The 16,118-nt window shown below is 45.9% G+C and overlaps 1 protein-coding gene across 1 annotated transcript in view; it reads right to left on the reverse strand.

Moving 5' to 3' along the window:
- dph1 (diphthamide biosynthesis 1) overlaps window positions 1-16,118 on the reverse strand; it is a 682,474-nt gene that overhangs the window by 13,373 nt on the left and 652,983 nt on the right. The window contains exon 13 of the transcript XR_013499073.1: window positions 8,634-8,902. The gene's annotated coding sequence lies outside the window, so the exon portion shown is untranslated. The remainder of the gene's footprint in view (window positions 1-8,633; window positions 8,903-16,118) is intronic.

Below are 16,118 nucleotides of genomic sequence, written 5' to 3' on the forward strand. Positions count from 1 at the left end.
ATTCCCGGCTTGGGTCACTGTCTGTGCGGAGTCTGCACATTCTCCCCGTGTCTGCGTGGGTTTCTTCCGGGTGCTCCGGTTTCCTCCCACAGTCTGGAAGACGTGCTGGTTAGGGTGCATTGGCCGTGCTAAATTCTCCCTCAGTGTTACCCGAACAGGCACCGGAGTGTGGCGACTAGGGGCTTTTCACAGCAACTTTATTGCAGTGTTAATATAAGCCTACTTGCGACAATAATAAATAAACTTTAAAAAACTTTAAACTTTAACTTTAAAGTTCTTTCCTCTGTTTGCAATTGGTAAATCTCAGACTCAAATAATCTGACCGGGGAAATTGGACAGCAGGCCGCCCAGTCCAGAACAACAAACTCTAAGTTCCTAAGCTGTCAACATATTCCCAGGTTAAGTGGGAAAAAGGGTGTTTCCGAAGGCAGGTACTGTAATGATTGAGCCAGGTCTGAGCAGGGTCAGGGACCCCGAGTGTAATTAAAGCGCTTAGCTCTCAGTCCTGTGGTCCAATTAACCACGGGTCTACATTGCAGAGCAGAATCTTCATCACATCTTCAGCGATTACCGAATGTAAAAGCCACACTGCGGCACGGCTGCTTCAGCCAGTAAATTGGCAGTATTTTTAAACCTGGTTAATAATGGGTGCGATTTGTCAGTGCTTCTGTTAGCGTCGCACTGAAATGCCGGCAGCTGCTGTGGCTGGTGTTCAACAGTTGCAATGTCAGTCGCAGTGGGCTGGTCTTGTGAATCTTCGCCGGGCCTCTGGGATTACTCTGCCTGTACAGTCTGTTAATTGCTTTATTCTTGCTGTAGTGCTTCAGATAACGGCACACGCAACCACCACAAAGAGCCTAATAGAGTTCTCACCTTCTGTCCAATTTACAAGTGGCAGCACTTGCCAATACTCGCGGTTACAAGCAGTGATTTATTTTCCTCTTCACTTTTCTCCAATCTTCCTGGAACATTTGAAATGGACTTCCAGTACCCCTGGCCCAGTGGATTGTCCTCTGGCCTCTGACACAGAAAGCTGTGGCTTCATTACATAGAATCCCTGCAGTATAGAAGGAGGCCATTTGGCCCATCGAGTCTGCACCAACTCTTGCCCAGGCCCTATCCCTGTAACCCCACGTATTTTACCCCACTAATTCCCCCTAACCTATATATATCTTGGGACACTAAGAGGCAATCCACCTAACCTGCACATATTTGGAGTGTGGGAGGAAACCGGAGCACCCGGAGGAAACCCACACAGACACGTGGAGAATATGCAAACTCCACACAGGCAGTGACCCAAGTCGGAATTGAACCCGGGTCCCTGGCGCTGTGAGGCAGCAATGCTAATCACTGTGCCACCCCATGCTTCATGTTAAGCCTCTCAGTTGCAGTTCAGTAATAAAGATGACGAAAGTCCAGCTTCTTCACAAACTCACTTTATTCTCTTTTACAACTCCACATACACACCCCCCGACACCCAGTGCCACCTGTAAAACCCTTTATATATCCCGGTGAGTACTCTTAAACAATTAACATACAAATTTGGTCTAAAGTGGAAGGTTGCGGTTAACCCATTGCTAACATTTCAAACCTCAATCCAGGAACCTGAGTGTGAAATCTGGCCTGGCACTCCAGTACGCTACTGAGGGGATTCAGAGACTGGGATATGATGTTAAACTGAGACTCTGGGCGGGATTCTCCGGCCGTTCATGCCAGCGGGATTCTCCCCTCCCACTGCAGTGAACGGAGATTTGGCTGAGCGCCAAATTCCCCATTCTCGCTGGCAGCGGGGCGAGAACAGCCGGAGAATTCCGGCTTCGGTCTGCCTGCTCCAGTGGACGTGAAAATTCCCATGGCCAGGATATCCCCGTTGTCTCGGCCAATATTTATCCCTCAACCAACATCACTGAAACGGATCTTACATAAATGGCTGCCAACGGGATCTTCCTGAACGCATGGTTAGCTGCTGCGTTTCCTAAATTACAATGATTAGACTTCAAAAATAGCATTTCACCGGCAGAAGGGCTGTTTGGACTCCTTGAGGTCATGAAAGGTGCTATATAAATGCAGATTGTTCCCTTAAGGAAGATGAGACTCGGTAAAAGGGAAGAACGTGGTTTGAAGTGAAGAAAGGAACACAAAAGTATCTACAGAAAGTTCTGGAAAAGCTCAGCAGATCTGGAAACAACTGAGAGAAAAAAAACAGAGTTAGCATTCTGGGTCCCGGATGACGGTTCTTTCAGGAGGAAGTTAATTCTGTTTCTATTTTTTTATTCATTTGTGGGACATGGGTGTCACTGGCTGGCCAGCATTTATTGCCCATCCCTAGTTGCCTGAGGGCAGTTGAGAGTCAACCACATTGCTGTGGCTCTGGAGTCACATGTAGGCCAGACCAGGTAAGGACGGCAGATTTCCTTCCCTAAAGGACATTAGTGAACCAGATGGGTTTTTCCGACAATCGACAATGGTTTCATGGTCATCAGTAGATTCTTCATTCCAGATTTTTTTCATTGACTTCAAATTCCACCATCTGCCGTGGCGGGATTCGAACCCGGGTCCCCAGAACATTCGCTGAATTTCTGGATTAATAATCTAGCGATAATACCACTAGGCCATCGCCTCCCCATAAAACGATCCACAGACACAGCCAGACCCACTGAGATTTTCCAGCACTTTCCATTTTTGTTTCAGATCTCCAGTGTGTGCAGTATTTTGCTTTGATTATAACAATATCTGTTTGGGAAAACTCAGAAAGCAAAATGGATTGCATCTTTCTGGGCAAGTTGTCCATCTTGTCCTGTTGGAACCTGAGGACTGATGAGCAGAGACTAAGGAAGAGCTGCTGCTTTGTTGAAGAGTGAGACAATCCTGGGAACAGACTGTTCGACATCCTTCCCAATATGGTCAACAAGCAGCAAATGGGTACCATGACGGCACAGTGGTTAGCACTGCGGCATATGTGGAGTTTGCATGTTCTCCCCGTATCTGCGTGGGTTTCCTCCGGGTGCTCCGGTTTCCTCCCACAGTCCAAAACGCATGTTAGTTAGGTGAATTGGCCATGCTGAATTCTCCCTCAGTGTACCCGAACGAACGCCAGAGTGGCAACAAGGGGATTTTAGTATGTTGGCATTCATTGCGAGAGATTTTGAGTACAGGAGTAGGGAGGTGTTGTTGCAATTATACAGGGCTTTGGTGAGGCCACACCGAGAATATTGTGTGCAGTTTTGGTCTCCTTTTTGAGGAAGGATGTTCTTGCTCTCGAGGGAGTGCAGCGAAGGTTTACCAGGCTGATTCCAGGGATGGTGGGACTGATATATGAGGAGAGATTGACTAGATTAGGATTGTTTTCGCTGGAGTTCAGACGAATGATGGGGGAACTCATAGAGACTTCTAAAATTCTAACAGGACTAGACAGGGTAGATGCAGGGAGGATATTCCCGATGGTGGGGGAGTCCAGATCCAGGGGTCACAGTCTGAGGATTCAGGGTAGACCATTTAGGACGGAGATGAGGAGACATTTCTTCACCCAAAGAGTGGTGAGCCTGTGGAATTCATTACCACAGGAAGTAGTTGATGCCAAAACATTGAATGTATTCAAGAGGCGGCTGGATACAGCACTTGGGATGAATGGGATCAAAGGTTATGGGGAGAAAGCAGGATTAGGCTATTGAGTTGGATGATCAACCATGATCGTGATGAATGGCGGAGCAAGCTCTGAGGGCCAAATGGCCTCCTCCTGCTCCTATCTTCTATGTTTCTATGTAAAATGTATGAACAAGGCGGGCCTCATAAAACACTTTGGAGTTTCTGACCTGAACAATAACAATCTTTCACGTTTAAGTATTTCAATTGGTAAATGTTACGCTAACTCATTTGTTATAGTTAAACTGTATTGTTAAATAAAGTTTATTTTGTCAAAAGCTTCCTGATGTGTTAATAGAATCACACCTGGAGTAAAACACTTTCTTCACACTAATGCCAAAATCTAAAAATAGTTAGACTGAACCCAGCACAATCAAGAGGCCTTCGCACCGTGGACATTCTCTCTTCCACCTTCTCCCATCGGGAAAAAGATACAAAAGTCTGAGGTCACGTACCAACCAACTCAAGAAAAAGCTTCTTCCCTGCTGCCATCAGACTTTTGAATGTCCCTACCCTATATTAAGTTGATCTTTCTCTACATCCTAGCTGTGACTGTAACACTACATTCTGCACCCTCTGCTTTCCTTCTCCCCCTATGTATTCTATGAACGGTACATTTTGTCCGTACAGCGCGCAAGAAACAATACTTTTCACTGTATCCCAATACATGTGACAATAATAAATCAATTGGAGATAAGAAAATCGGTTGGAAAATCTGCTAGATTGACAAACTTGTCTAAATCTGGCATTCAGGAGCCTGGAGAATGTTAACGCACTCAATGTACTCTGACATTGTTTTGGAGAATTTGAGGAGTGCATTGTGGGAAATGAACCTGATATAGGAGCGGAAGTTTCTGATCAGCCCAGCCCACGATCAACCCTCTGATTGGGAGCGGCACTCAATGGAAAGGCTGTTTGAGAGCAGCATTGTGCTCATTCAGCCACTGGAGGCTGCTCTGCCAGTCAGTCAGCCCAGGGTTGTCCTCTACCTTGGCTACACCTCCCTGCACTCTCCCCACGGACCTCAGCATCCAACATCCCTCCATCTCTCGCTTCAACATCAGCAACGACTGAGCCTCCCCAGCTGGCTGGGCTGGAGAAATCTAAAGATTCACAACTCTGCGAGTGAAGAGATTTCTCCTCATCTCAAGGCCTAACTATCCAGGCCCTTATCCTGAGACTGTGCCCCCTCGGCCTGAATTTCCTGTCCGTCGGGTGCGTGCACACAGCTGCAATTGGCCCCAGAATGCCATTTCACACTGGCTGCCCAATTAGCCTGGGCGGCACGGTAGCACAGTGGTTAGCACAGCTGCCTCACAGCGCCAGGGCCCCGGGTTCGATTCACGGCTTGGGTCACTGTCTGTGTGAAGTCTGCACGCTCTCCCCGAGTCTGTGTGGGTTTCCTCCGGGTGCTCCGGTTTCCTCCCACACTCCAAAGATGTGCGGGTTAGGGGGAATGGCCATGCTAAATTGACCCTTAGTGTCCAAAGATGTGTAGGTTAGATGGATTAGACATGGTAAATGTGTGGGGGTTACAGGGATAGGGTGGAGGAGAGGGCCTGGGTAATATACTCTGTCAGAGAGTTGGTGCAGCCTCGATGGGCTGAATGGCCTCTTCTGCATTGTAGAGATTCAGTGACCGCGATCTTACCTGCTGTTCACGCCACACAACCAGCCAAATCCCCGTTCACTGTGGCGGGCTGCGAAAATCCTGCCGGCGTGAACGGTGGTAAGATTCCAGCCTATGATTCTAAGTTTCAAGTTTATTTATCAGTGTGACAAGTAGGTTTACATTAACACTGCAATGAAATTACTGTGAAAATCCCCTAGTCGTCACACTCCAGGTACACTGAGGGAGAATTTAACATGGCCAATGCACCCTAACCAGCACGGCTTTCGAACTGTGGGAGGAAACCGGAAGAAACCCACGCAGATATGGGGAGAATGTGCAGACTCCGCACAGACAGTGACCAAGCCGGGAATTGAACCCGGGTCCCTGGCGCTGTGAGGCAGCAGTGCTAACCACTGTGCCACCCTCTGTGCCAGCCCATTGTTAGGCTAGCCTAGAGTTTCCCCTTTTCTCTCTTCCTCATTTCTTGAATTGTGGGCTTTCGTTTGCTGCCTCCCAATCCATGGAGACTGTACCAGCGCCTGGGAGACGCACTATCTCTGTATCTACCCCGATCAAAATCTAGCTGCGCAGTCCTCGAAGAGCTACCAAGCTCTGGTCAGTCAGTCTTTTTCTGACGTCTGACTGCTGTAGTAACTTAGTGTCCACACACTTTCTGACTCCCGTGTCAATCTGGTAGTTTCTTTAACTGCAGTAGGTCGGACATACACGATTAATTTTCTTCCCCGTTTTAAATCTTTTCCTTAAACACGTGCCAAATCTGCATGGTGGTGCAACACTGAGGCGCGGCAGACATAACAGCCTGAGATACCGCGGAGCTTTCATATGGGCAGAAAAACAAGCACATTTCACACTTGTCTCCTCTCTACATTGTGTAGATATGAGAAGCAGCAGCGTCTCTTATTCCCATATGATGCAGACAAGTACAAAAGGTCTAGTTAAGTGTGCTGTATGAATGATGTAACGTCAAGATGCACGGGTACAAAGTACCCCTGGAGATGAGTATTATTGCCTTGAAAGAAACAGGTTTAAAGTCTCCGGGATGCTTAAGTTCATAAAATGAAAGCATTGTTATAAATCAAACGTGAGTTTCTTTTTCTCAAATCCTGTGACAGCCTCACTAAAGCGTGACAGTAATGTCCCCACATATTCAACAGAAATAAAATGTCACAGCAGTTCACGTTTTTCAGTTGCCGCTGTCTGTTTACGATGTTCAGTCCAGCTTCTTAATTAAGTTAGTGTGGCCACAGAAGCGTGACAGACAATTCCCCACACACCCACTTTCACAGGAATAAAGACTCCGCTTAGCAGAAATTGCTGATTATGTCTCGGTATCGAGGTGGAAGTTTAATTTGCTTCTCTTTGCTCCAGTTTTCTTGGCCCAGGTGTGGAAGCTCCTTCCTCTCTATGTGACACCCCCTCCCCACCAAAACCTGGCACCCGTTCTGTGCGTAATCGGAAAATGCATCATTCGGCTATTCCCCCATGAGGGGAACCATCAAGCAGTCCAGGCCAAAACATTGAATGTTTTCAACAAGGGGTTGGATATAGCTCTTGGGGCAAATCAAAAGGTATGGATCATAGAATCATACAGCGCAGAAGAGGCCTTTCGGCCCATCGAGTCCACACCGACACATTAGAAACACCTGAACTCCCACCTTATCCCATCTGCCAGCACTTGGCCCATAGCCCTGAATGTTATGGTGTGCCAAGTGCTCATCCAGATATTTTTTAAAGGATGTGAGGCAACCCGCCTCTACCACCCTCCCAGGCAGCGCATTCCAGACCCTCACCATCCTCTGGGTAAAAAAGCTTTTTCAATCCACTTTATCAAATTACCCTGTGCCCCATGTGAATTTACCTCCTTTACAAGTCTCCCATGTGGGACTTTGTCAAAGGCTTTGCTGAAATCCATATAAACTACATCGACTGCACTACCCTCATCTACACACCTGGTCACCCCCTCAAAAAATTCATTCAAATTTGTTAGGCATGACCTCCCTCTGACGAAGCTATGCTGACTGTCCCTGATCAAGCTTTGCCTCTCCAAGTGGAGATAGATGCTCTCCTTGAGAAGTTTCTCCAACAGTTTCCCGACCACTGGTGTGATACTCACTGGTCTGTAGTTCCCTGGTTTATCTCTACAGCCCTTCTTCAATAGTGGAACTACATTAGCTGTTCTCCAGTCATCTGGCAGCTCCCCTGTGACCAGAGAGAAATTGAAAATCTGGATCGGAGCCCCTGCAATTTCCTCCCTCGCCTCCCACAGCAGCCTAGGGCACAATTCACCTGGACCTGGAGATTTATCCACTTTTAAGGCTGCCAACACCTCCAATACCTTGTCCTTCCCGATGTCAATTTGCTCAAGAGCCTCGCAGTCTCTCTCCCTGAATTCCATGCCATCGTTCTCATTCTCTTGGTGGTGGGGATGGGTGGGGGTTTGGCGGGGCGGGGGGGGGGGGGGAAACGACATGGGGGAGTGGAGAAGACGGGAACAGGTTACTGAGTTGGATGATCAGCCATGATCGTAATGAATGGCGGAGCAGGCTCGAAGGGCCGAATGGCCTCCTCCTGCTCCTATCTTCGATGTTTCAGAGCTGTCCCTAACCACCTGATACCAAAGAGCCATATATTTTCCAAGAAGGGTCAATGGATCAGATGAAGAGCTTTTAACTGTTCATCTCCAGAACCATTCAGGCCTTTATGATGTTAAACTTCTGATCGTATGCTGTGAAGGAGATTAGATCAACCTTTATTCAGTTTTGATGTATTCAGACAGTGGAGAAATTGGTTTAGAAGAATGAGAGGTGATCTTATTGAAATGTATAAGGTCTGAGGGGTCTTGACAGGGTAGATACAGAGAGGATGTTTGCACTCATGGGGGACACTCGAACCAGGGAACACAGTTTAAGAATAAAAGGTCTAACTTGGAGATGAGGAGAAATCTTTTCCCTCAGAGGGTCAGTAATCATTTAAATAGATGGGTTTGTGGGGATAGGGCCTGGGTGGGATTGTGGTTGGCGCAGACTCGATGGGCCGAATGGCCTCTTTCTGCACTGTAGGGATTCTATGATTATTCGGTGGAATTCTCTGCCCCAGAAAGCAGTGGAGGCTGGTTCATTGAATTTATTTAAGCTAGAGTTAGAGGGGGGGGGTCAAGCATTGGGCGGGGGCAGGGTGAGGGGGGGGGCAGATGGCAAAGTGAAGTTGAGACCCCAATCTGAGCAGTCAGAAATGAATCTTATTGAATGGCGGAGTGGGTATGAGGGGCCGAATGGCCTACTCCCAAATTCTATATTGTTACTCGCGTAGCTCCTAACTCTACAACCCACCAGTAGTGTCAATACTTGTGTCTTTATACCTCTTTCTGGCAAGTGTCTCCTTCCATTCCATCAGTGCTCTGCCCAGAGGCAGTTCCCGCACTCACTGCTTCATCCTGGGATGATGTTCTTGGCAGGTTTTTGTCAGCGGTGGTTTACTATTGCCTTCCAGGCTCACCGTGGCAAGGCAAGAAGACAGGTCCGAAGTCTGCCGCAGCCCGAACGGCAATCAAACCCGCGCTGTTGGCATCATTCTGAACCACACCTTGGCCATCTAGCCAACCGGCCCCTGAAGTGTCTCTTTATACTCCTGTCAATAAAGGAAAAACAAATGAACAAATTAACAGCCCTCAAAGGGGAAATGCCTCTTTGTATTCTTTTCAGCAAACAAACAATTAAATTATCAAACTGACAGGCAAATTAAGGGAACAACTCCTTAAAGGGACACTGTGACAAACAAAATCAAACCACAAAGGAAACTTAAAACATGAAATCAAAATGTGACAAAAGGGATTAATAAAACTGCCTATTCCCCTGTGGTGCCCATTGGGCATGGAAATGTCTCTTCAGAGGTGCACATCATAGGCAGCACGGTGGCACAGTGGTTGGCACTGCTGCCTCACAGTGCCAGGGACCTGGGTTTGATTCCCGGCTTGGGGCACTGTCTGTGTGGAGTTTGCACCTTCTCCCCGTGTCTGCGTGGGTTTCCTCCAGGTGCTCCAGTTTCCTACCACAGTCCGAAAGACGTGCTGGTTAGGGTGCATTGACCCGAACAGGCACCGGAGTGTGGCGACGAGATGATTTTCAGAGTAACTTCACTACAGTGTTAATGTAAGCTTACTTGTGCATTAATAAATAAACTTTAAACGTCATTACTCCGATGAGTGCCCCCCACACGTACACACTTAACCTTAAATCTGTACAGTTAACATCCTAGAGAAGCGCCAATCTTGGTGGTCCTGATTTAGACTTGTCAGTGTTCCAGGAACGTCCTGGATCTCCAAGAATTAAAGATTAATTTCAAAAACAAACGCAGAAAATGCTGGAAAATCTCAGCAGGTCTGACAGCATCTGTGGGGAGAGAATAGAGCCAACGTTTCGAGTCGGGATGACCCTTCGTCAGAGCTGAGAGCAAAGAGAATCAGAAAAGATTTATACTGAGAAGGTGGGGGACTGCAATTAGACAAAGGGAATGTAAATGAGGATGATAAAGGCTGAGAAAGGTGCTAATAGTGTCCATTCAGTGATCAGAACGTGTGAATGGCAGAACAGAGGTACAGATGGTTAAGGGGCTGCCTGGGGAAAGTTGCCCTGAAGGGAGGGGGGTGGGGGGAGAGGGGTGGGGGCAAGAAGGAGAATGAGAATAGAGAAGTGGAAAAATGGAAGTAAGAATGAAAAGTGATAAAAAAGGTAAAAGATTAATTTCTTGGCTATGGCAGTGAGCAACGCAGAAGAAAAACCATAGAAGAATATAGACATAAATAAAGACATGAGTAGAAGAGTTGTGCATTGTTTCATTATCTTTGGACACTTCCGTTTACGTTTCCTTATTAATTCACAGGATGTGGATATTGCTGGCAAGGCAAGCTTTTATGGGTGATGGTGAGCTGCCTTCTTGAGCCGCTGCAGTCCATGTGGGGTAGGTACACCCACAGTGCTGTTAGGGAGGGAGTTCCAGGATTTTGACCCAGCGACAGTGAAGGAACGGAGATGTATTTCCAAGTCAGAATGGTGAGTGACTTGGAGGGCAACCTCCAGGTGATGGTGTCCCCATATCATCCAATTAAGGTTTGGAAGATGCTTGAAGAAGTCTTGGTGAGTTGCTGCAGTGCTTCTTGTAGATGGTACACACGGCTGCCACTGTACGATGGTGATGGAAGTAGAGTTTAAGGTGGTGGAATGGGTGCCAGTTGGGGGGGTTGCTTTGTCTTAGATGGTGTTGGACCTCTTGAGTGGTGTTGGAGCTGCCGCCAATTTGACCAAGTTTAAGAGGTACCATGGACATTATTATCGATGAAGACCTAACCACTGTGCACTGAGGATAAGGTGATGTGGAGATGCTGGTGTCGGACTGGGGTGGACACAGTAAGAAGTCTCACAACACCAGGTTAAAGTCCAACAGGTTTGTTTGGAATCATGAGCTTTCGGAGTGCTGCTCCTTCATCAGATCCACTCACCTGATGAAGGAGCAGCACTCTGAAAGCTCGTGATTCCAAATAAACCTGTTGGACTTTAACCTGATGTTGTGAGACTTCTTACCGAGGATAAGGTGACAGATAAATGAATCATAGCAAAGTTGCGACAGAATGCCAGCAGCAAAGAAATATGTAAAACCAAACATTTTATAGTGAATTGAAGGAGACAGAATTAGAAGCAGTTCACAGGAGACACCAACAAAGACATAAGTGAGTTGTACTACTGGAGATAGTTATAAGCCACCCATGTCTATAAACTGTGTTGTCTTAATAAAGGAAGAACGTTTATTTATATGGCAACTTTCACGACCATAGGATGTTCTGAAGTACTTTACAGCCAATGAAGCACTTTACAAAGTGTAGTCATTACTGCAAAGGAGAAAATGCAGCAGGCAATATGCACACAGCAAGATCCCACAGATAACAGTGTGATCATTATTTTTGGTGATGATGGTCGAGGTCTGACTTTTGGCCAGGACATAAGAACTAGGAGCAGGAGTGGGCCATCTGGCTGCTCGAGCCTGCTCCGCCATTCAATAAGATCATGGCTGATCTTTTTGTGGACTCAGCTCCACTTACCCGCCCGCTCACCATAACCCTTAATTCCTTCACTGTTTAAAAATGTATCTATCCTTGCCTTAAAAACATTCAATGAGGTAGCCTCAACTGCTTCACTGGGCAGGGAATTCCACAGATTCACAACCCTTTGGGCAAAGAAGTTCCTCCTCAACTCTGTCCTAAATCTGTTTCCCCTTATTTTGAGGCCATGCCCCCTAGTTCTGGTTTCAACTGCAACTCCCTGCTTCCATCTTATCGATTCCTGTGCTGTAATTTTCTTTGTTCTTTTCCCTGGAAGGGTAGAGGGTTTTAGTTCAGACGGGCAGCATGGTCGGTGCAGGGTTGCAGGGCCGAAGGGCCTGTTCCTGTGCTGTAATTTTCTTTGTTCTTTCGTTGTTCTTTTCCCCTTCATAATGTTTGTATAAGATCTCCCCTCATTCTTCTGAATTCCAATGAGTATACACCCAGTCTACTCAATCTCTTCTCATAAGCCAACCCTCTCAACTCCAGAATCAACTTAGTGAATCGCCTCTGCATCCCCTCCAGTGCTAATATATCCTTTCTCAAGTAAGGAGACCAAAACTGTACACAGTACTCCAGGTGTGGCCTCACCAGCACCTTATACAGCTGAAACATAACCTCGCTGTTTTTAAACTCCATCCCTTTAGCAATGAAGGACAAAATTCTATTTGCCTTCTTAATTAACTGCTGCACCTGCAAACCAACTTTTAATGATTCTTCTCTTCTAATGATCCCCACTCTTTGCTTTCTGTTCGTTAACCAATCCTCTATCCATGCTAATACATTACCCATAACACTGTGCACCTTTATCTTATGTAGCAGTCTTTGGTGTGGCACCTTGTCAAATACCTTCTGGAAATCCAGATAAACCACATCCACAGGTTCCCCATTGTCCCCCATGCTCATAATGTCCTCAAATTATTCCAGTAAATTAGTTAAACATGACCTGCCTTTCATGAACCCATGCTGTGTCTTCCCAATGGGATAATTTCTATCCAGATGTCTCGCTATTTCTTCCTTGATGATAGATTCAAGCATTTTCCCTACTACAGAAGTTAAACTAACCGGCCTATAGTTACCCACCTTTTGTCTATCTCCTTTTTTAAACAGTGTCATCACATTTGCTGTGTTCCAATCTGCGGGAACCACCCCAATTTGCCAGGACCCTGGGGACAACTCCCCTGCTCTGCTTTGAAATGGTGCCCTGGTAGCTTTTAAAGTAAAGTTTATTTATTAGTCACAAGTAAGGCTTACATTAACACTGCAATGAAGTTACTGTGAAATTCCCCATGAACATAGAATATAGAACATAACAGCGCAGTACAGGCCCTTCGGCCCTCGATGTTGCGCCGACCAGTGAAACCAATCTAAAGCCCATCTAACCTACACTATTCCAATATCATCCATATGTTTATCCAATAACCATTTGAATGCTCTTAATGTTGACGAGTCCGCTACTGCTGCAGGCAGGGCATTCCACGCCCTTACTACTCTCTGAGTAAAGAACCTACCTCTAACATCTGTCCTATATCTATCACACCTCAATTTAAAGCTATGTCCCCTCGTGTTAGCCATCACCATCCGAGGAAAAAGGCTCTCACTATCCACCCTATCTAATCCTCTGATCATCTTGTATGCCTCTATTAAGTCACCTCTTAACCTTCTTCTCTCTAACAAAAACAACCTCAAGCCCCTCAGCCTTTCCTCATACGATTTTCCTACCATACCAGGCAACATCCTGGTAAATCTCCTCTGCACCCTTTCCAACACTTCTACATCCTTCCTATAATGCGGCGACCAGAACTGTACGCAATACTCCAAGTGCGGCCGCACCAGAGTTTTGTACAGTTGCAACATGACCTCCTGGCTCCGAAACTCAATCCCTCTACCAATAAAAGCTAACACACCGTACGCCTTCTTAACAACCCTATCAACCTGGGTGCCAACTTTCAGGGATCTATACACCACCTAGTCGCCACAGACTGGCACCTGTTCGGGTCAATACACCTAACCTGCACGTCTTTCAGAATGTGGGAGGAAACCGGAACACCCGGAGGAAACCCACACAGACACAGGGAGAACGTGCAGACTCCTACAGTGACCCAAGCCGGGAATTGATCCCGGGACCCTGGTGCTGTGAAGAAGCAGTGCTAAGCACTGTGCTACTGTGGCGCCGTGATTTTACAGACAGGGCCTCAATTTAAAATCGGTTCTGAGAGACAGCACCTCCGACAATGTAGCCTGTGATGATGCTGTGCTGTTTTTCTATATTTTATGTTTAAGGTGGGGCTGCTTTAAGAGGCAGTATTTTGTTACAAGAGTCGGTTTGTCTGGGAAACCATGCAGCTCAAATGCTGAGAGCAGGATAATAACTGGTTTTAGCTCAGAATACATTATTTTTTTAGAATTAATGGACCATTTGTTTAGTTATGTTCTCCTGGGATTTTAGACTGTGTATGCAGTCATGTGGTTAATGGGAAGGGGAGCTATGCTTGCAGGAAAGAACAGTTTCATTTTCATTTTAAATTGAAGAGCAGTTGCTGCCTGGAGCTGGTAGAAGAAAGAAGTGTCTCTCTTTCCTCAGAGGCTTTCTGAAAGCTCCAAGACTGTTAATCTAAGTCAAAGCAAGTCTGCCTGTGTTTTGCTAACTAATTTTAAAGAGGGGTTGAAGTCTATAAGAGGAATATTGCTTGATTGGAACCCCTAGTGATAGGTTAGCTGTTAAGAATTGTATCTTGTCGTGTTAAAGTATTGCTCAATTGTTAAAGATTAAGCTAATTAATGTGTTTTAATTAAATTGTGTTGTTAAATAAAATTTGATTCAATAAGAACTTCCCAAAATCGGGCCTGGAGTGAAACGCCTTATTCTCACACTAATGCCAGAATAGAAAATTGTTGGTGTCTGGTCCAGCTTCGTAATATACCTTGGGGTTTCTGCTCTGGAACCCTGACAGGCACTCCCTCAGTATTGTGCTGGGAGTGTCAGCCTGAATAATGTGCTCAAGCCTCTGGAGTGGGATTTGAACCCATGACTCAGAGACAAGGCTGAGTTCCAGCTGACACAGGCAATGATTTAAATATTTACAAATGTCTTTTTTAGCCCCGTGATTCTCACTCTGGAACCATAAAGAGTTTAAAGGCCTGACCCTGCAAATGGAGGGTCCTCAGCACAACCCCCAGCAGAAACGACAGGTCGTCAGTCTGGGAGGACTTCAGAATCTTTGTGATGTTCGCGGCCAGAAAAGCTTCAGCAACTCTGGAATGTAGCAGCTGTAAAATGCAGCAGATTCACAAAGACAGGAGCTGGAGATGGAAAGCAATTGTTATTGGCTTCCTGCTGATGTGTTGACAGAAGCAGTCAGTGTCACTGTCAAACTGCTTGATGTTAAGTGGCAACTCATCTGAATAATTTTCACAGTCAGAACATGCAAAGGGAGGCTGATAAGGCAACACTGGTCATCTGTACACTCACTGACCAGCTGCAGTTTCTCAAACTCCACGCTTGAGGTAATAAGTTAATTCATTTATTATTACTTGTTGGCATGAAGGGATTTTACAGAGATCTTCTTCTATACAGGTGTGATTCCTGCCTCTGTACAGATCCACTGCACTTCTTAAGGTGTGCTCTTCCTCTCGATATCCATGTTCAACTCTAACCCCCTCTCCATACAGGACACACCTCTGTGTACATCATTATATGTTCATAAGATATAGGAGCAGAATTAGGCCATTCGGTCCATCAAGTCCGCTCCGCCATTTGACCAATACTGATATGCTCCTCATCCCCATTTTCCTGCCTTCTCCCCATAACCCTTCAACCCATTACCGATTAAAAATCTGTCTAACTCCTCCTTAAATTTACTCACTGTCCTAGCATCCACTGTACTTTGGGGTAGTGAATTCCTTAACCCCCTCCCTCTCCATACATCCATGTGTACATCCTTAAACCCCTCTCCATATACCTTTGCGTACATCCTTAACCCCCCCCTCTGCATAAAGACTCTTGTGTACAACTCTATGTGGGGGGCGTGATTGAAAAATTGGCAGATGACACAAAGATTGGCCGAATAGTGGATGATGTAGAGAGGATAGCGATAATCTACAAAACGATATTGATGGGTTGGTGGAGCGTGCGGTAAAGTGTCAGATAGAAAGAATCATAGAATCATAGAAACCCTACAGTGCAGAAGGAGGCCATTCGGCCCATCGAGTCATAGATTTTAACATAGAGAAGTGTGAGGTAATGCATTTAGGGAGGTCAAACAGTTATAAGGAACACACAATAAATTGGAATATACTAAGACGGGTAATAGATTTATTATTGCCACATGTATTGGGATACAGTGAAAAGTATTGTTTCTTGCACGTTATACAGACAAAGCATACCGTTCATAGAAAAGGAAAGAAAAGGGTATTACAGTAATACCACATTCAGGTGGTATTACCAGAATGTGGTATTACAGTCATAGCTAGGGTATAGAGAAAGATCAACTTAATGCAAGGTAGGTCCATTCAAAAGTCTAATGGCAGCAGGGAAGAAGCTGTTCTTGAGTCGGTTGGTACGTGACCTCAGACTTTTGTACCTTTTTATCCATCTTGGCGTACAAGTACACCGGTCCCTGAAGGCAGCAGTTCAAGTACACAAGGTCACAAAGAAGGCATAAGGAATGCTCTTCTTCACTGGCAGAGGTATAGAGTATAAAAGTAAGGATATAATGTTTGAATTGAATATAACACTGGTGAGGCCACAAC

Source organism: Mustelus asterias, chromosome 12 (genome assembly GCF_964213995.1).
Source record: "Mustelus asterias chromosome 12, sMusAst1.hap1.1, whole genome shotgun sequence".
In the NCBI taxonomy this organism is placed as follows: domain Eukaryota; kingdom Metazoa; phylum Chordata; class Chondrichthyes; order Carcharhiniformes; family Triakidae; genus Mustelus; species Mustelus asterias.